Source organism: Suncus etruscus, chromosome 9 (genome assembly GCF_024139225.1).
Source record: "Suncus etruscus isolate mSunEtr1 chromosome 9, mSunEtr1.pri.cur, whole genome shotgun sequence".
NCBI classification, from domain to species: domain Eukaryota; kingdom Metazoa; phylum Chordata; class Mammalia; order Eulipotyphla; family Soricidae; genus Suncus; species Suncus etruscus.
This window is the reverse complement of record NC_064856.1, coordinates 40,108,371-40,129,227: the sequence shown is the minus strand read 5'-3', so window position 1 is coordinate 40,129,227 and position 20,857 is coordinate 40,108,371. Positions and strand designations below refer to the sequence as shown.

General features: G+C 35.2%; 1 protein-coding gene and 1 non-coding gene across 8 annotated transcripts in view; one reads left to right on the top strand and one right to left on the bottom strand.

Annotated features, from left to right (window-relative positions):
- The window catches only part of DLG2 (discs large MAGUK scaffold protein 2), a 2,242,830-nt gene that overhangs the window by 1,195,646 nt on the left and 1,026,327 nt on the right, over window positions 1–20,857 (bottom strand). The window lies entirely within an intron of this gene.
- On the top strand, window positions 8,683–8,788 carry LOC126019977 (U6 spliceosomal RNA). Its single transcript, XR_007499572.1, has one exon. It is a non-coding gene; the product is annotated as a U6 spliceosomal RNA (small nuclear RNA).

Below are 20,857 nucleotides of genomic sequence, written 5' to 3'. Positions count from 1 at the left end.
CTGAGTAGTAGCCAAAATACCAAGAGATAATAATAACCTTATGTCTAGATATTAATTTCATCATTATATTAGATGATGATATATACTTTAATAGTATCTCTATTAACATCTAGGAACCGAGATCTGATATTGAAAATTACAATATTCTAAGGGTATATTGATACCATGTTAACCCTGGTTCAACATCTATGATCATTGCTATTTTCACCATTTTTAATTCTATTGCATTTATTATGAGGCCTTATCTAATACCACTCTAAAATATCTGAATGTAAGATTAAGTATAGCCGAACATAGCCAAAGGAGAAAAACTATGTTCTGAGGCAGGAAGGCAGAGGCAAGCTTTGTTGAATCCTAAAGAAAATACTTCTAGAGTTGAATTAGACCATGATGGAAAAATTTGTGAGAGAAGAAAAAATCTACATCCTACACAATTCTCTTGATTTATGTTATTATATGAAAGCCATTTTCATCAACAGCATTGAATATGAAGTGGTATATAAAAACAAACACTGACCCTAGCAATAGCAAGTATTCCATCAGTATTCCTTCTGACAAGGGCAAGGTGACTGAGGAAGCCTATTTCTTTCTCATCCTGAATTTATGATTTAATTGAATTTGGGACCATAAATTATTTCACTACACAATTAAAAAAAAACTCTTTGACCTGCGGAACTCAAATCAGTTTCAACTTGTACATTTTTATAAAGATCATGTTACAGCTAAATTTGGGAGTGGGAGGATCTAAATCAATTCAGGCAGTGATGATTAATTAAAATTAGTCTGCAACTATTCCCAGGGTCTACAGATAGACCATAAATTAGTTTTATGATTTTCTTACCAATATACTCACAATTTAACTAAGGAAAAGTCACTTATATTCTTTGTATATACAAAACAATATCAAGTTACCAAACTTATTTGCAGTTATGTCCTTGTAAGTAGTAATTTTTTACATGATTAGAGGTGTTATTATTCCTAATCTTGCTGCATGTATTCATGAGTTTCCTGATTTAAGAACATTTAAATTACCAAAATTTTTTTTCTTCCATGAACATCAGGAGCATTGACTTTTTAGAATGGAATAGATTAAGTTGCATTCACAAATATAATTTTGAGAAGTTGTATTAAAATTAGGTTTACTTCTAATTCAATTGCATTGAATTGCGTTCAATTGAATCCACTCAATTACATTAACCAAGGAAACTCATTTCAGCTTTGGACAACAGGAATTTTCTCATATATTTTGAGATGTAAGTAATACTTTACTCTCTAGGGAGTATAAATAAGATATTTATTAATTATGCCATTATACTATAGAGTACCATAGCCTGGAGAAATAGCACAGCAGTGTTTGCCTCGCAAGCAGCCGATCCAAGACCAAAGATGGTTGGTTCGAATCCCGGTGTCCCATATAGTTTCCCGTGCCTGCCAGGAGCTATTTCTGAGCAGACAGCCAGGAGTAACCCCTGAACAACACCGGGTGTGGCCCAAAAACCAAAAAAAAATTTTTTTCTATAATTTTTGCAATTTAGAGGGAATTTATTACCATATTCTGATTGAGAATTTAGTCTTAGAAGAACCTGAGGTAGAACAAAGAAGTAAATAATAAATACTGCCCCACGAGGTACTCAGACTTCAATTTGTGTGTACTTGTGTGGGCAAAAAGAACGGATAATGATTGGGGAGATGAGATATTTTAACATTTAAGTTCTAGAAACAATTTGGCAGCACTTTGTATAGTCTTTGATCATTGAAATTATTTTTAAGAGATTAGATTACTGGAGAAAATTACGAATGGCACATGCATAAAGTGACCAAATGGACTGTAAAGGCCATCTCCTTTTCCAAATCTCCGGCTGCCAAGATGGCTGTACTCAGAGGTCATATCTTTAAATTTCTTTCAAAAAGATTTTTTTTCCAGAAATCATGCTTTGCCTAATACTCTTCCTTTCAGTCTGGATTAAGTTTGAGAATTACGGCATTGCTCAAGGGTTACTGCTGACTTTGTGTTCAAGGCAATGCTTGGGGGACAATATGGGATGATAGGGATCGAATCTGGGTTGGCTGTGTGCAAGGCAAAAGTTTACCCCCTATGCTATCATTCCCAGCCCTCAGGTATTACTCTTAAAAAGGGTTCTGTTCCTTGAAATCACTCACCTAAAATTAAGTTTTCAGAGGTAAATTGTCAGATCATTATCAACTCTCAATTTCCTAACTAATAAAAAATACCTACAGAAGTGTCATTCCCAGGACTGGACCAATAGCACAGCCGTAGGGCGTTTGTCTTGCACACAGGTGACCCAGGACAAACCTGGGTTCAATCCCCTGGATCCCAATGGTCCCTGAAGCCAGAAGTGATTTCTGAGCACAAAAACAGGAGTAACTCCTGAGTAGCAACTAGTGAGGCCCCAAAACAAAACAAAACAAAACAAAACAAAACAAAACAAAACAAAAAAGTGTCATTCCCTTAATATAATATTCTCAGCTTTCTTTTATTTTCCAATTTCAAGATCATCTATTTCATGAATCTTGAAACAAATAACATGAGAACTGGTCTTGGGAAGAGGGGTAGGTGAATATGGTGGAAGAAGAGGTCATCTGGAAGGAGGAAAGGGACTGAAAGGCTGTAAAGTGTTTTCCATAAAACCTTACCAACGAGACTATAAACCAAAATGCCAAAGTTAAAAAAAAATAAAATTGTTGTGGATGTGAGCTGTGGGTGAAAGGAAAAAAGTGGTTTTGCTGAGGGAAGTAGACACTAGTGAATGGATTGGTGTTGGAACTATCTAAGCTTGAAACTGAATTGTGAATATTTTCTAATCCATGATGACTAGATGTTTTTAAACAAAAGCATCAGAAAAATGAAAATAATACAAACTTATACACACATGGCTGAACTTTTTGTGAGGGCAAAACTTTTAACTTTAAAAACCTTTGTTGGCGAGGATGCGGTATGAAAGGAACTCTCATCCACTGCTGGTGGGAATGCCCCCTAGTCCAACATCTATGGAGAAAAGTCTGGAGAGTGCTCAAAGAACTCAGAATTGAACTGCCATTTGACCCAGCAATTGCTCTACTAGGCATATACCCACAAGATGGAAGGACATTCATTCCAAAATATATATGCACCCCACTATTTATTGCAGCACTCAGTATAATAGCCAAATCTTGGAACCAACCTCGATGTCCAACAACAGATGAATGGATCATTAAGATGTGGTACATATACACAATGGAATATTACATGGCAGTCAGAAATGATACAATCACAGACTTTGCAGCAACGTGGATGGACCTAGATCATGTTATGTTAAACGAAGTAAGTCAGAAGACAAAAGATAAACACAGAATGGTAGCACTATTCTGAAAAACCTAGAACACATATTTTATACACAACTAATACCTAACAATCAAATAACAGGGTTCAACAGGGTAGAAACTCCGAACACCGTAATAGTCAACATAGATATGGGAACAGTGTCCAAAATACATGAAAAAGGAACAAAGCAAACTCTTGACTACACATTATACCACAAAGAAAACAGCAACAACAGAAACGGCAGCATAGAGAGAACAGGTATGTAATCAGACTTCTACAACAAAGGTCCACAATAACCCCTTAGAGTACGCATACAGGAACACAAGTATAGAACACCAAGGGAAATCACGGACTGCAATGGCAACATACCATAACATTACCTTTTAATGCCTTTATCTTACTATACTTTAAATAACCTCTCAGCTTTTCTGTCCACAGGTGCCCTTGGATACAAAGGGCGAACAAACTAAGGTGGCAACTCGTGATACCACACGGGATACCATACCTTGCCTGCACTACGAGATGGCCACAAGAAAACTCTTTAACATACACTTTATCTCTAGGTAATATCTTCATTTAGGAATTGAAGCACGAGACCAGTCAGACCACTGAAGCAGTACCTGAGACGTACAGACTTAAACTACAGGCTCTATTCTTCGAACACAGTCAATCAAACCAGCATTCCCTTGCCATTTTCTCCTCTCTTCTCACTACTTTTTTTTTCTATTCTGCGCATTACTTTTTTCCCTTTCTCCCCCCCCCCCTTTTCTCTCGAAGTTATTTTCTCTTTTCTCTCCCTTCAAACCCTTCCCATATACCTTCCCCTTTCCCCCCTCCGGAAATCCAACTATCCCTTCACCCCTCAATCCCATCCAGATCTCCCACCATATAAAAACTCTTCACCCCCAGTCCTTATTCTATTAGGCATCAAGATCGACCCCCTACCCAACGAACCAGTACCCAGCTCCCAGGCGAGAGGACACCCAGATAAACCCACACCTCGTCTCCTGAAAGAAAAGACAGCCAACCCCCCTGTGGACTCACACTGCGAGGCCCTCCCTGCCATCTCCCCCTAACGCGGACTACTCCTTGAAACCGGGCCTAGATCCAAAAGTTTCCCCAATGCAAGAACTCTTCCAAGACCTCCCTGCCACAAATTTTTACCAATCTGAAGAAGGGCAGGGGGTGGGTTAGGAAGATGCCTGGGAACCCACACACCACAAGAAAAACTCAAAAGACAATGGGGAAAACTGTACTTCCAACATAGGCATAAGACCTGTAATACACCACCTCTTAACCTGCCCTCCCCCAAATGTAAGGTAATCTTTTGCACCACTTTGGCCCCTTAAAAATTTTGCTAACTCACTTTATTTCTTTTTTTTTAAATATATTTATTTATCTTTTTTTGAATGTTCATCCTACATATATATTTGTGAGCACATACATTTTTAATTCCCCCCCCTTTTTTTTTCTTTTTTTTTTTTCTTTTTTCTCTCTTCGTTTTTTGATACGTGACCTGTGTCTGTTACCCCATCAGTCCACCCACGAATACACAGACATTATAATGTAACACCACTTCCCTCTGCAAAGGCACACTAAGTAAAGGGGAAATATTACATATAAAAAAAAAGAGCTCTTATCTACTAGAGATAGGAACTCATAGTTGTTTAAAATATAGGGATATCTCCTGCCTTGAAAATATGTCATGTGGAATCAAATTAGACCTCAGGTGATTAGATACCATTCATCCAGCCTTGAACCCTTGATCCCCGACATAGAAACGGCACAGCTCTTCACAACAACTCCAGGAAACAAACTCCATCCGGGACGGCCTTAATACGATGAGACCAACAACAAGGCCCAGCTCTAACATGATATCCTGACAACGAGGAAAATGCGAACAGCTTGACCTTAGAGCAGATTAGCCTACCTTATCAACTAACGACAAGACAAAAACAGAAGTCTCGCCACCCTTTGGTAGGTCCAAAAACCAAGATTGGGATTTACAGATGACTGGCTGCTAGATCCACGACCAGACTGTATACATCTCGGGCCCAATAAAAAAGCCCTAGTTTAGGGTTTGAACTATGACCTGCACAATAATCATGATCCCCAGTCCCAAAGGTGCGGCAGAGACAATAGTAACGGAATGGGGCTTTTTGGAAGCACAAAGTAAGACGCTATCCTAGGCGCCACCCTAGGTTCAGTGCAAAGACCAAGATCACCAACCACAGAAGATGGACTAAAATGACACTGAGGTAACAGAACCTCTAGAACCACAAAGACTGACTTCATCATAAGTCCCACCCCAGGATCTGTGCAGATACTGAGACCTCTAAACACAGAGCAGAAGTCCTCCACACACCAAAAAAAAAAAAAAAAAAAAAAAAAAAAACCAACGAGAAAGTAAAGGATCCTGAGCAAAGTCTAGAGTTGATCCCATGACAGTATGCTCCAAGGACAGAGAAACCCCATATCTCTTAGGCCAAGTGAATTCTTTTTCGAATGACCCCAATATTTACTGTGCCAGGGCAGAAGGGAAAAAACAAAAATACAAAAAGCGCAAAACCTTGGTTACTTTTTATATAAATATATATATTACCTTCATTTATTATTGTTATTACTATTTTTGATTTACCAATCTATTTTGGTCGAATTCTCTGGGTGTAATTATTGAAAGTGGAGTCCCCAATTATACTTTTTTTTTCTTTTTTTTTTTCTCTTCCTCTCTTCTCTTTCGTTATGTGCTATGCCATGTTTCTCAATTCAAGACCATGGCGTGATTTTTGTTTGTCTGTTTTTGTTTTTGTTTTTTTTTCCTATTTGTTTGTTTGTTTTGTTGGCTCTGTGTGGTGCTTATCGATATAGCTGGAGCCCTCACTGGATATTTGACACTTCTTTTGGTACTAGTGGAGTGTTTTACCTTCTTTTTCTCCATCTCCCAAATTGATGATGAGAGCCTTTAGAGGGACTCCGCCCAATCTTGGGGTATTAAACTCTTATCCCAGTTTATTACTTTTCTCTCCTTCAAACAAAACCATGCAACTTGAACTAGCTAGTCCTGACTCCAGTTAGAGGGGGAAATAAGGGAGGCATCAAGACCAAACAGGTGCAAGTCTACTAAGTAGTGGGTTAGATACAGAGGAGACCACATATTCTACCTGCCCTGGGGTGAGGGAAAAGGAAAAGGGAGGTAGGACAGAAACGGGGGTGTAGGGAGGACAATTTGGCGATGGGAATCCCCCCGATTTTATGTAAATATGTACCTAAAATATTATTGTCAACAATATGTAAGCCACTATGATCAAAGTAAAAATTTATATTAAAAAAATGTTTAATTAGATTTGCTTTGATTTTACTACTATTTATACTGTAAAAATATTTCTTTGGGGCTAAAGTGATAGTAAAGCAGGTAGGATTTTGCCTTGCATGCAGCTGAACCAGTCATGTTCCCAGCACTTCTTCTGGTCCTCAAGCACTGTCCATAGTGATTCCTGAGTGCAGAGCCAGGAGTAAACTCTGAGCATCTCTGGTAAGGCCAAAAATATTTAAAATATTCCCATCACCAATGTCCCAAGTCTCCCTCCTCCCCACCCGACCCCCACCTGTACTCTAAACAGGTTCTCAATTTCCCTCAATTTCCCAGTTCTTTTAGCACTGAGACGAGACAGGTGTTGCAAAACATCTGAACATCTGAGCTTCAGTTTTTTTCATCTAAAGAATGTGTAGTTTGGATTTCATTTCCTTGTTTTGTTTTTTGTGTTTTGTTTTTTAATTTTTGTTTTGTGGGTAACACAGTGGTAATCAGGGTTGACTCCTAGCTCTGAACTCAGGGATCACATCTGCTGAATTGAGGGTGGCTGTATGGGATGGCAGGGATAAAAAAAAAAAATGAAAGACATTTTTAACAGTATCTCAGAGACAAGAGAGATGAGGGCTGGTAGGTGCAGCTCATGACATGAAGCTCATCACACAGAGTGATGAGTGCAGTTGGAGAGATGACTACACTGAAAACTATCATAACAATGTGAATGAATGAGGGAAGTAGAAAGCTTGTCTCGTGTACAGGTGTAGGGGGGTGGGGAGGAGGGAGATCTGGGAAATTGGTGGTGGGAATGTTAAAAAAAAGAAAAAAATATTTAAAATATATGTTTTGTCTGCCTTATTAATAAATAAAGTGCATTTTAATTGGCAAAACTTAATGCTTTTAGCATCTTTACAACACTCCATTTATTCCTAAAACTTTGAGTTACCTTTCTCTATGGATTCTTGGGTTTTTCATTCCTTATGTATGAATTTCAATATTTAGTTCTGATTTGAATTGAATTTTTAGTTGCTTATTTGGGAAGAATTGTCATGACTTTGCAGATTTAGCCCCTTATTTTTTTTTCCTCTTCTACTTAATTCAAGAATGTTAAAATGTATATTGATTTGCTATCCAGTGGTCAAGCATAACTACAGGGGTCCTAATTGAAATTCTGATTTTCTTTTACTGACAAATAGAAATGTTTTCTTTTCCTTTTTTATTTTCTTTTTTTGGTTTTTGGGCCACACCCGGTGACACTCAGGGGTTACTCCTGCTCTGCATTCAGAAATCACTCCTGGATTGGGGGACCATATGTAATGCTAGGGATTGAATTAGGTTCGTCCTGGGTCATCCACATGTAAGGCTAACACCCTATCATTGCTCTATCGCTCCATTCCTTATAACTGAGTATTTTAATCCCTAAATGAAGTTACAAGCAGATTAACAAAGTTTTTTTAAGAGAATTATTTAGATTCTTAAAATTATTAAACATATTTTAATTTAATACTTGCTTAACATTTTGTAAATTATATTCAGCATTGAATAATCATAACTATAGCTGTGAAGAAAATTTGTTTACATCTAGTTCCATTTAAATGTAGTTTTAATTTCAAGTTTTTCTCAAACCACTCTATCAAAACCATAAACCCAAGCCTGAGGTGATTTACTGAGAACAATTATAAATTACATCTATTTAAAATGGCTTAATTACAAAGTTATGGAATATAATAAAAATGACAACACTAACTTGCCACAAACAATTATAATTATCAGTCGATTTTGACACATGAAAACATAGTGTCAGAACATCAATTTAAAGATAATGAAACCTATTTTTCCTACTTATACTACAAATACAAGTAACTACATATTATAAGATCCCTGTTTCCAAAGTCATATTACAGTTTAAGGGATTAATCCACAGAATAATTAGCAGAAAATAAATTGGGATAGTCAAGAGGTAGAATACAAGCAAGGTATAATCCACAATATTTGCGGACCGAAAACATCGACATATATTTATCTAGAAATTAAAGCTTACTTTCAAGAAATGGTGATCGCTTTGGCAGCACATATACTAAAATTGGAATGATAAAGAGAAAATTAGCATGGCCCCTGCACATTGTAATATGCAAATTCATGAAGTGTTCCATATTAAAAAAAAGACCAATACAATTTTTTGACCAATGAATCAACAGTAGCTTTTGGTTTCTAACTTTTAGTAAAGCAGGTATATTTAATCTGAAGATTTATGAAGGCTTATGAACCTTGTAATCATAATTAGTTCCATTAGATAAATATGCATACCCTATTTTATTCTTGCTGGTTAATATTATATGACCTGTATTTACATAGCCTCTTCTATAGTTTAATTTTGCTTAATAATATGATTTATACAAGTTTATCATATTATTTTATTACTAACTAGAATATCAGAATTATCATCACCTAATATGTGGCCATCTCAGTTGAGATATTTCAGAAAGTTTCTTATTAAATACTGGAGTTGGACATTATTTCCCAGCACTCTACAATAAAGGTACTAAGATTTAAAGAAGTTATATGACAAGTCTAAATACATATAACTGCAAAACAAGTAAGTGAAAAGTAAAATCTTTATTTTGTTAATCCAAAATTTTAACATAAAAATAAATTTCAGAAATAGTTTATTTAAAATATGAAAAATTAATTTTTTTCTTTAAGCTAGTCCCAGTAACTCTTTTTTGACTCATATGAGCTAAAGTAACAAAGTTGTTTACGATTGAGTTCCTGTTGTAATACAATGCCGAACACCAATCACTTCTTCATCAGTGCACATTTTCTATCACCAATGTTTCTGGTTTGCTTTCCACAATACCCCCTAGAATATTTAATTCTTGCCTCGATAGCAGATATTTTAATATTCTCTCCCTCTTGCCTCGATAGCAGATATTTTAATTCTCCCTCTGTCTCTCTGTCTCTCTGTCTGTCTCTCTCTCTCTCTCTCTCTCTCTCTCTGTGTCTCTCTGTGTCTCTCTGTCTACTGACCCTCTCTTTCTCTTTCTTGTTTTCTCTCTTTCTCTTTCTCTCTAACACATACACACACACACACACACACACACACACACACACACACACACTCTGCAGGAGCTCTTCCCATTTTTGCTTTAAACACTGCTTTGTCATATGGTTCCTAAAGGAGTATCCTGCAACTCCTGTACTGCTTTTCAGCTCCAATTCTTGTTCAGAGTGATCAGTGTTCATTAACTATTTTTGTCATAGTGGTCCCTTCTCTGACCTAACTACTTACCTACTCTTTGTAAACAGAAAGTGTGCTTTGGTCTTCTCTTAATATGTCTCCTATAATTTAAATAGTTTGAAATGTTCTCAATACAAACTTTCATTTTGATTTCATTTTTCTGCCACATTTCTGGCATTAGATAAGATATAATAGTGATTTACTTACATATGGCTACATATTCTAGAGTTAGCTTCTTTAAAAAAAGGTTTCTGTACAAATCCTGACATAAATCTTGAGAGCATACTAACTGCTTAGAAGCTTAAACTTTTTAGAAAAAAAATTTTGGATATAAATCCAGACTCAGAAAAATTAAGAAATTGGGAAACCTTGAGAAATTAAAATTCTTTGCCTCAATTACCTTAATTATTATTAAATATAGTCAAAATAATTTTCTACAAGCTTGTGACAAACATTATACCCAGTACATAAACTAAAAGTCTTTAATCTATGTTTTGGCACAAGACAAGGTTGCCAACTCTCACCACTTCTATTCAATATAGTATTAAAAGTATTTGCCATAGCAATTAGATAAGAAAATTATATCAAGACCATCTAATTTGGAAAGAAAGAAGTCAAGCTCTCACTGTTTCAGGTGATATGTTACTATATTTAGAATATCCTAAAGACTCTAAAATAAAGCTTCTAGAAACAATAGACTTGTATAATATAGTGGCAAGCTACAAAGTTAAAATGCAAAAATCCATGAGTTTTCTATATATATAATAAACTAAAAACATAAAGACATTTAAAAAGCAATCCCACTCATAAGTGTGCCTCAGAAAAAATCAAATACTTTGAAATTAACCAAGAAAATAGGTGAAAAACTTATAAAAGAAAAGCTACAAAACACTGCTTCAAGAAATAAAAAGGACAAAAAAATGGAAACATATTTCTTTCGAATCCCAGCATCTCATATGGTTCCCCGTGCCTTCCAGGGGCAATTTTCTTCCCAGAGAGATAGCTTGGAGGTAAGGTGTCTGCCTTTCATGCAGAAGGACAGTGGTTTGAATCCCAGCATCCCATATGGACCCCCTTGCTGCCAGGGGCGATTTTCTGAGCATGGAAACATATTCTTTGCTCATGGATTGAGAGGATTAACATAATTAAAATAGCAATACTTCCCAAAGCATTGTACAGAATTAATGTAATACTTATAAGTATAACCATGAGATTTTTCAAAGAAATAAATCAATCACTTCTGAAATTCACTTCTGAAACAATTTTCAAAATAGCTAAAGAAATATGTGAGGAATTGAAGATAGGAGGCATCACTCTCCAACTTTAATCTGTACAACGAGGCAGTACTCATTAAAACATCACAGTACTGGGATAAAGACAGACCCTCAGAACAATGAATTAGACAGAATATTCTGAGACTGATCCTAAGGTATATGAGCAATTACTCTTTGATAAAGGGCAAGAAATATAAAGTGGAATAAGAAAAGACTGTTCAAAAAGTAGTGTTGAAAAATTGGTCAGCTATATATAAAGAAATTAACTCAGACCTCTCTTTAATGCCATGCACAAAAGTCCAACCAAAATGTGTTATAGACTTTGATATTATACCTGATTTTATAAGGTACTTAGAGGAAAATGTGGGTAGATCACTCCATGATATTTAATCTATAGGCATCTTCAAGAATGAAACACCACAGGCTAAACAAGCAGAAGCCAAGATAAATACTGCAACTATATAAAACTAAGAATTGCCTGCATCTCAAAGGAAATTTGGCTAGGATATAGCATAGTGGGAAAAACTACTCACCCAATAATCATACCAGATAGGGTTAATATCTATAATTTCTTTATTAGTGATATAAAAGACACTGATAGGACTTAACAAAAAAATAAAATATATAACCTCATCTATCACCTCCCTCTATCTAATGCGAATCTCATCAGAAGGCCCACTGAGAAGTCTTCCCTCAGCAAGAATGGATGATCAAGATTTTTGATAGATTAATAAAATATAAAAAAAAAGATTTTTGATAGTGAAGGTGATATTTCTCATGCTTAGTAACAAACATTTTTGGCCTAAATATGAATCTCTATTTTGCTATAATAAGTGTGTATATATTTGAGCTTTTTACTTCCAAACATAAGGATTTTTTTACAGACAAATACAGTCTTTATTAAATTTCTCTTTATCTGGAAAACTGAGCACCAAAAGATATTTAAAAACAACTTCTAGTCCTCTTGGTCTTTAAAATGTCCTTGAGTTTTAAACAGAAAGGAATGTTATGGTTTTGGGACATCTCTAAAGGACTTTGAGTACTTGCTCACTAAATTTAATCTCAGACTTAACATCCAAAAAGTTTCCCAGGATATAGCATTGGCTGTTGAGAACTTTTAACACGTATAAATTTGCATTCCTTTTAAATAAGTTTGTCTCTTTTATTTGCCCATAATACAAAAATCTCTTCCCTCAGAAACAGGAAGTTTGATAGGGAAATCCAGCTCCTTGCTAAATTCTCTAATCTACATCAGTGTAGGGACTAGCCAGACTGAAACTGCTTTGAGATGTTAAAATTCACCTTTTTTTCCATCTGGGCTCTTACTTGAAATATATCTATTCATATGATCTGTATACCACCTAAAGCCAGATGAATTGCTTTGTAGATCAAAGGATGTATACTGATAAAACCTCCATTAACATGATAAATAAGTTGTACTTTGCATAGAAACAAAAGTGAGTATTCTTTTCATACCTGTGACTGGCAAAATTCCCTATATATACCCCTGATTCTTCACATTAAAATTAGAACATCTTGTTCTCTATTTTATGGAAGAACAACCTTGTATGGCCCCTCATTTCTTCATATTTTGCCATCTGTGACACCCACTCTCCTAGAGGGAACTCTAAGAAGTTCTCTAACAAAACCAGACCAAAGCTAGCTGCAGCACCCATCCAAAAATGAGGAGAATAAACAGATATCCCCTCAAAGAAGAAATACAGATGGTATTTGAATGCTCCATATTATTAATTATCAGGAATATACAAATAAAATTAATAAGATATCAGCTCAGACTACAGAACCTGGCACACATCATAAAGAATAAGAACAATCAGTGCTGGCACAGATGCAGGGACAAAAGAACTCTCATTCACTGCTATTCATTCAATGTTAACTGGTTCAGCATTTTTGAGAAACAATATAAATATTCCTCAAAGAACAAAAAATTGAGCTCCCAGATGATCCATCAATACCACTCCTAGGAATATAACCTAGAAGCCGAAAAAAAAAAACCCAACAACAAACAAACAAACAAATGTGCAGAAGAGCCCTCTGCAGTTCTATATCCATCACAGTACTATGTCTCAAACTCACGGCCCTCAGGCCACAAACAGCTCTCCATATAACATATTGTGGCCCTGCCCTAGAGGAATCTTTTTTTGTTTTGTTTTGTTTTAGTTGTTTGGGTCACATCCCCAAATGTTCAAGGCTTACTACTGACTTTGCACTCAAGGATCACCCCGACTTTGCCTCCTGCAGCCCCCAGATAAATTCAGTTTGAGACCCCTATGTAAATTTTACATAGTTAGAATCAGGAAACAACCCAAGAACAGATGAGTGGATAAAGAAACTTTGGTGCATCTATACAATGGACTACTATGCATCTCTTAGTGAAAATAAAGTCATAAAATTTGCTTATACATAAGTGACTATTGAGAGTATTATGCTGAGCAAAATGAGTCAAAGAAAGATGATGTCATAGAATACTCTCATTCATTTTGTGTGATATAAAAAAGAAAGTATCATATTACTATCCAGAGATAATAGAGATGAAGGTCAAGGACCACTGTAAGGTAAGAAGCTTGACACAAATAGTGGGAAAGTACAATTAGGGCTCAGTAGAGACTACTAGACAAAGTTGTAAATGATCACTCTGGAGAAGAACTGGGTGCTGAAAGATGATACCCCTTTAACAATAATATTTCAAAACAGTGTCTGAAAAAAAAAGGAGAGATAAAGAAAGAGAAGAAAAAGTGTCTGCCTCAGAGACAGGCAGGGAAAAGGGGGAGGGAAAATAGGAACATTTGTGGCTGGAAGTGCACACTGGTGAAGGATGGTAGATTATATGGATGAAATTCAATTTGAACAACTTTGCAATTGTGAAGAAGTATAAACGCCCCTCTATTTTGAATAACCTAGTAATCTTGTTTTTTAAATAATTAATTAATACAAGAGAAAATACTGAGGGTAGAAAAGATAGTAAACTGGGTAAAACACTTGCCTCACACACATATATGCACACACACAACTGACCTGAATTCAATCCTCATTATCAAATATAACACTACTGGAAGTGAATGCACTGACAGATGTTTCCTCAAACCAAAAAGAAAACATTTTACTAAGTACTAAAAATAATTATGTAACAGGATTGTATGAGAATAATATGAATACACATTTTCTAAAGGAAGACTGAGTTGCACATATTTGGCTCCTTGCAAATATTTTTTTTCCTTGCAAATATTTTACTATAACCTACTTAATATTTCATGCTCTTATTTGTAATTTATGAAACCACTTAGAAAATATAAATGTTTCTAAATATGACATACTTCTAACTTGGTGTATAAGCAATCAACATTATAAAATAAAATATCAGGCCACTGAGATATTTTAACACTTAAATGACAAAAATAGTGCATCTATTCTAATTGAGAAAGTACCATTAATATGGAGATAGAGATGGATAATATGAAAATATGAATAATGATTGTATAAATAGAAAATGCATACTAATGCATTATCTCTTATTATTAAACAAATGATTCCATTAAAATTAATATCAAGAAAATAAATATAATTATAGAATAAAGACTGATCCATAAAGAGCATATTTTTACAAAATTTACCTTTATATTTCAACACAAAAATAACACTGGTGTTATGATCACTGGATGTAAAGTCAACACACTTAGATTGTTACTTGATAAATGATTTCATAGTTAATCAATTGGGTTGATGGGTTTTAAGATTTTCATATTTCTAAGAGTGCAGAAGTATAATTAACAGTGATTTCAAATTAGATATATTTCACTGTGTTGAATGCCTTCTCTAAGAAAGTATGTATACAAGTGCCAGATGATGATAGAAATGCCCATTTTATATCAGTTTTTAAGAATGCAAAATGCAGAGTACTCAGGAGAGAATACGCTATAAATATTTGTGCCTTTCTCTCATGACCCCATTTTCCTCACTTGTAAGTCTTTCTAGGTCTGTATTTCCAAACTGTCAGGATTCCGAGTACAATGTTCTAGGTCAACTTTACTAGCAAAGTTGACAAATTAAATTCTGGCAATTTCTGTCACACAGTGTACTTGCTTCTTCTTTAAGAAGTTGAGTTTTGAAGATATGGTTTAGAAAATATTCTCTAAATATCTATGTCCTATTAATAATCAAATGAAAAGGACAGATTCCTAGATACCTCTTCTATAAAGAAAATTGCTATGATAAAAAAAAGTCTCCATCTTTCGGGTAAGACTAAATTGGAAGGGTATAGAACTTACTTAATTTTGTAGTTGATTCCTTAAGCTGAATTTATAGAGTATTTATATTGTATCAAAATCAGCAATTCGGAAATGAATATTTTCAAAACATCTGCTAGAGGGTTGGTATATTCAGTCTTTGCATCTTATTTCTGTATCTATGACTCAAATCACCATCTCTCATTAGTAATCATTAGTTTTCTTTCACTTCTATATCTAATAGTTGGATATTATGGATTTATATTCACTTCTAAGTTATTGACAGTGACATTAATACCCCAACAAATAATAGTATAAAAATTAATGACATAATATTTTAAAATATGTTAGAGAATCTATGAAGTGCAAGGCACTGTTGTAGGTTCTGATAAATTAAAGAAAATGAATGAATTCCTAACAGTATATATTCAAGTTGGAGGAGACAAACAATGAACAAACAAAAAATAGATCTTATGACATATCAGTTCTTGATACATCCAACGAAACAAAAAGATAACATTAGAAGGGGAATAAGAAATTCAGTGCCCAGAGAAGACTTGTTTGAAGTAAAATCTGAAAGAGATGAGGGGAAAACATGGTTGTTAATGAATATGGAGTCATTTCACATGAGAAAAAATTAAGGTGAAGATCCAGAGTTGGGATGGAACTATAGGTGACCTCATGTGAGGAAAATATTCACCAGCATTAACTAATTTGTGTTTGAGGAAAATCAGAAAAAGTGATATTCATTTTAGTTCTAATGCTTAAAATGTTTTCTAGGGTTAACATCCTCAATATCTCTCCCCTTTTCCTCAGACAAATTCAGAGAATTAACAACTGACTCTGAGACTGTGGAAGATTACAAGTTCTATACATAACCGACTCTCTTTTCTGCACCTTTCTCAACCTATCACATAGCTTTAAATTTTGAAGAGAGAAACAAATCTAATTTTGCTAAGTAGTGATTGGTTAGGTAGTTAATCTCCATTGACTATTTCAAGGAAGTTAACTTGTAATAATAGAGAAGCACAGGGGCAAAGGGTCTAACTCAGTTCAAGTACACTTGATTTGCATGTGGGAGGTCCTGGGTTGAATCTCTGGCAACAAAAAACAGCAATCCAAGTAGGAAATTCTATTGGATTAACGAGCAAGGTCTATGGTACAGATACATAATGGAATACTATTCTGCTATAAGAAAAGTTTAAATCATGCAATTTGCTGATACATGGGAGAGTTTGGGAAGTATCATACTGAATGAATTGAGTCAGAGGGACAATCAGTAATGATCTCATTCATATGTAGGATATAATGAAGCATCATAGAAAATAACTCAAGCTAAAGACTATAAACAAAGAGTAGGTTAACTGGTTTGTAGTAGTAAGATTACTATTATGAAGGAAGGGTAGCTTCATATGAGGAGAGGTGGGATAGGCACTAAAATAATGACAGAGGGAAGTGGTGACTGGACCAGGACTAGGTGATAAAAGCAGGTAAAGTGACATACAGGATTCCCTATCAGTAATAGTATTAGAAACCACAATATTTACAAAGGAGGCAGGGGATGAAAAACAAAGAAGAAAAAAGTGCCTGCCAAATTGGCAGGCTGAGGGGAGGGGAAAAAGAGGTGGGGGAAAATAATGTAGAAAAGTGGACACTGGTGAAAGTATTGGTGCTGGAATTTTGTACATTTGAAACTGAATCATGATTAAATTTGTAGTTTTGTGATTCACAGAGATTCGATTTTTTTCATCACCTGGTGATACTCGGGGTTACTCTTGGCTATGTGCTCAGAAATTGCTCCTGGCTTGGGGGATCATATGGGACACTGGGGATCAATCGAACTGAGGTCTGTACTAGGTCAGCCACATGCAAGGCAAATGCCCTACCATTGCGGTATCACTCTGGCCCCAATATACAAATTTTTTTTTAAAAAATGAAATGACCATATATGTATACATATACTTATCAGACATATATGAAAGGTTTTCTAAAAATTATTTGAAGCTTGTGTCAGGATTTGAAGAAAAGTGAAAAAGAAAAAGACATTGCTTGGAGACATTGATTGAAGACAAAGCAAAACAAGGACTTTGAATGAGCTGTGAGTTCAATGAACTGTGTTTAGAGGGATTTTAGAATAGTTATGCAAAGATTGGAAATCTCACCAGTCAATGAAAGGTCAAGCTCAATTTCAGTCTTCCTTACTACTATTTCTACTGATCTTAAGTCCCTATTTGTTATGAACTTTTAGAGGATAGGTTCTCTTATGACAATTTGGTTTTCAGAATGCAAAGCAGCCACACAAAGTATTTATTATATTTAAACTGAGAAGATCTCATTCCAAGTTACCTTATGCAGTTTATTGCTACTTAATTATTACAGATATGTTGTTTTGATGATTTCAAATAGATGAAGCCACAAAAGGTAAATTAGAGTGTCTAATCAAATTATGTCTTTCAAAGTACAGAGAAAATTGCTGTGATTATAGACTGCCAAAATCTAAACAAAGAGAAAGCCAGCAAATACACTGAGAATGAAGATAAATAAGAAGAGCATGAGATGAGAGAAAGAGGAGAGAAAGAAAAGAGAAAGAGAGAAACATATCTAATATGTATTTAAAATAAAAGTAAAGAGAGTTTTCAAATGACAGAACAAATTTCCCAGCACTTGGAATTTAGTATGATATTCATTCATGGTGCTTATAGTTTCCCTTTATTACATTAATAAAGGTATGGTTTTGTAAGATGAAAACCAAATATTAAAAACCCTGACAATATTTAAAAAATGTTAAGGTATATTTACTCATAGCTTGCTAAGGGATTCACCACTTTAGGAAATATGGCTTAGACTGGTGGTAGATCTAGATTGATTTGATTTATAATTATGTTTCATCTATAAAATCTATATTATGTAATAAAGAGTTTTAGTCTACGGTTAAGGCAAAGTAAATCATGGCAGTATTCTTTGGATTATGTAGAAAAATGTTTAATTCAAATATATGGCTCCCAAGAGAACATCCTGCCAAAGTAACAAAAACTGACTTTTGAGCAAAATAAGAACAAATGGCCAATAAGATCAAATGGCCAAAGGCAACATATATGAAGAGTTGATCTACAGAACTGAACTTAACATGGATAGGAAGAAATCTTTGGGACATTGGTGGAGAGAAATAGACAAATAGTGGTGGCTATAGTATTGATTAGTATATGTATAAAAATATCATTAATAACATTGTAGATCACAATACATCAAGAAAATGGGGAACCTGAAGAATAATTTAGAAAATGAAAGGAAAATAGTTTGAAAAACTGGAAATATTTGAACTGAGATTCAAAAATTATGAAACATTTCTAATTATGTACATCTTCATAATCAATATACCCATGTATAAATAGTAAATGCTCATTTATTAGCATATTCTTACCCATTATTCTACATTTCAAATGCATTTTGAAACTTCTACTATCAACAATTTATACACTACAATCAGAAAACCAAAAGCCCGAGGAGAGCAAAAAAATTCAAATGATGCTTTGCTCTCAGGAAAATGGGTAACAGCTTTCATTGACTTTCAGAATTAATTAGCTTTGGCTTGAGGCCCAGACTTTGAGTCATCAGTTCTTTTCTCAGCTGCTCACCAATGGGCAGCAGAGTTCAAAAGAGGTGCAAAAAAATGACTACACCATATACATGTTCTGAAGTTCTCTTAGGCAGCGTTTTTGAGAACTAGGAAAAGGATCCAATACAATCATACTATGACATTATGACAAGATCCCCTCTAAATTCTTCCATATTTACTAAATATTTTCCATGAATACTATACAATTTGCTCATGATGTTAACTGTATTCAAGAATAAAGGCTACTGGAAAATTAGGTATGAACTATGGATAACTTTCTCGCTAGTTACTATTCAACACATGGTTCACCTGATTTAAAGCCTTCAATTATCTAAATTACCAAAAGAATATATTTTACATCCAGAATAGCTAATCATACCTGTAGAACTACTATAATAGGTAGAATATAATTCAGAAAAATAAATATTTACTGGGTAATAAGCACTGTGATTATTTACCCTGACTTCTAATCTGATGAGTCTAACTGTAAAACCATGTATTTATTATAATCATTTATTTGTATTTTGGGGGTTTAGGGAGAGCCTGGTGGTACTCAGGCCTTTCTCCTGACTTAGTGCTTAGGAATAAATACTGAGGAGACCATATGTGACCTTGGGGATCATGCTGGGGTCTTCTGCATGATTGGAGTGAGCTTAATTCTATATCCACACTAATTTCTTTTTATAGTTGTTGAAGAAAAACATACTTCGTTTGAACATACTGAGATAAAGAGGAAAGGATAAGAAAGGGAGAAAGTAATGGACTCAAGTAATAGGCTTTCCAAATGTGAAGAGACCTGATACGCAAACCATCGTGAAAGTAGGAAAGCCAATATATCAATAGGATAGATGCAGGTGATATGTGCTTGAGTGCCATGTTTTGGTCTGACAGTACACATGTATAGCATGGAAAAATGAGTTCAGGCGCCAGTTGTAGAATTAAATAATTAACGATGTTTCTGGATGGAGATGGATGGAGGCCTTTATTCTTAGGCCATGGCCACATGGCTTCATACCCCATCAACCTGCGGGTCTGGGGTCCAGGAAAGCGACAGGTATTGCACTCACTCACAGGCAGGCTTCAGGAAGCATCAACTTTATTCATGCCCTACCCACCATATGTGTAGTCAATCTCAACCATTTATGCATGCTATCCTTAGCTTGCCCTGCGTCTTAACTTGTCCGGTCATGTCTTTTCCTCAAACCTCTCCATTCTGGCAGAAAGGGGCAAAAAAGGGCAAAAAGGCCTAATCCTCTCTGGTCAAAGCCTTATCTATCCCTTCCAAGACCCCTCCCAGGAAATGGGCGGGGTCTTGCAGGTATGGTTAATGTAATATCTGGTTCCCAAGACCCCTCCCAGAAATGGGCAGGTCTCAGGTAGCTACACCTAAATCCAGGGTGGAGTCACACTCAGGCCTTTCTCCTGACTTAGTGCTTAGGAATCAATACTGAGGAGACCATATGTGATGTTGGGGATCATGCTGAGTTCTTCTGCATGACTGGAGTGAGCTTAATTCTATATCCACATTAATTTCTTTTTGTAGTTGTTGAAGAAAAACATATTTCGTTTGAACGTACTGAGGTAAAGAGGAAAGGATAAGAAAGGGAGAAAGTAATGGACTCAAGTAATAGGCTTTTCCAAATGTGGAGAGACCTGATACACAAACCAACATGAAAGTAGGAAAGCCAATATATCAATAGGATAGATGCAGGTGATGTGTGCTTGAGTGCCATGTTTTGGTCTGATAGTACACATGTATAGCATCGAAAAATGAGTTCAGGTAGCATATATGCCAGCACACTAATGTGGCACAAATTTTTTGTAGCATATGTGCCAGCACACTAATGTGGCACAAA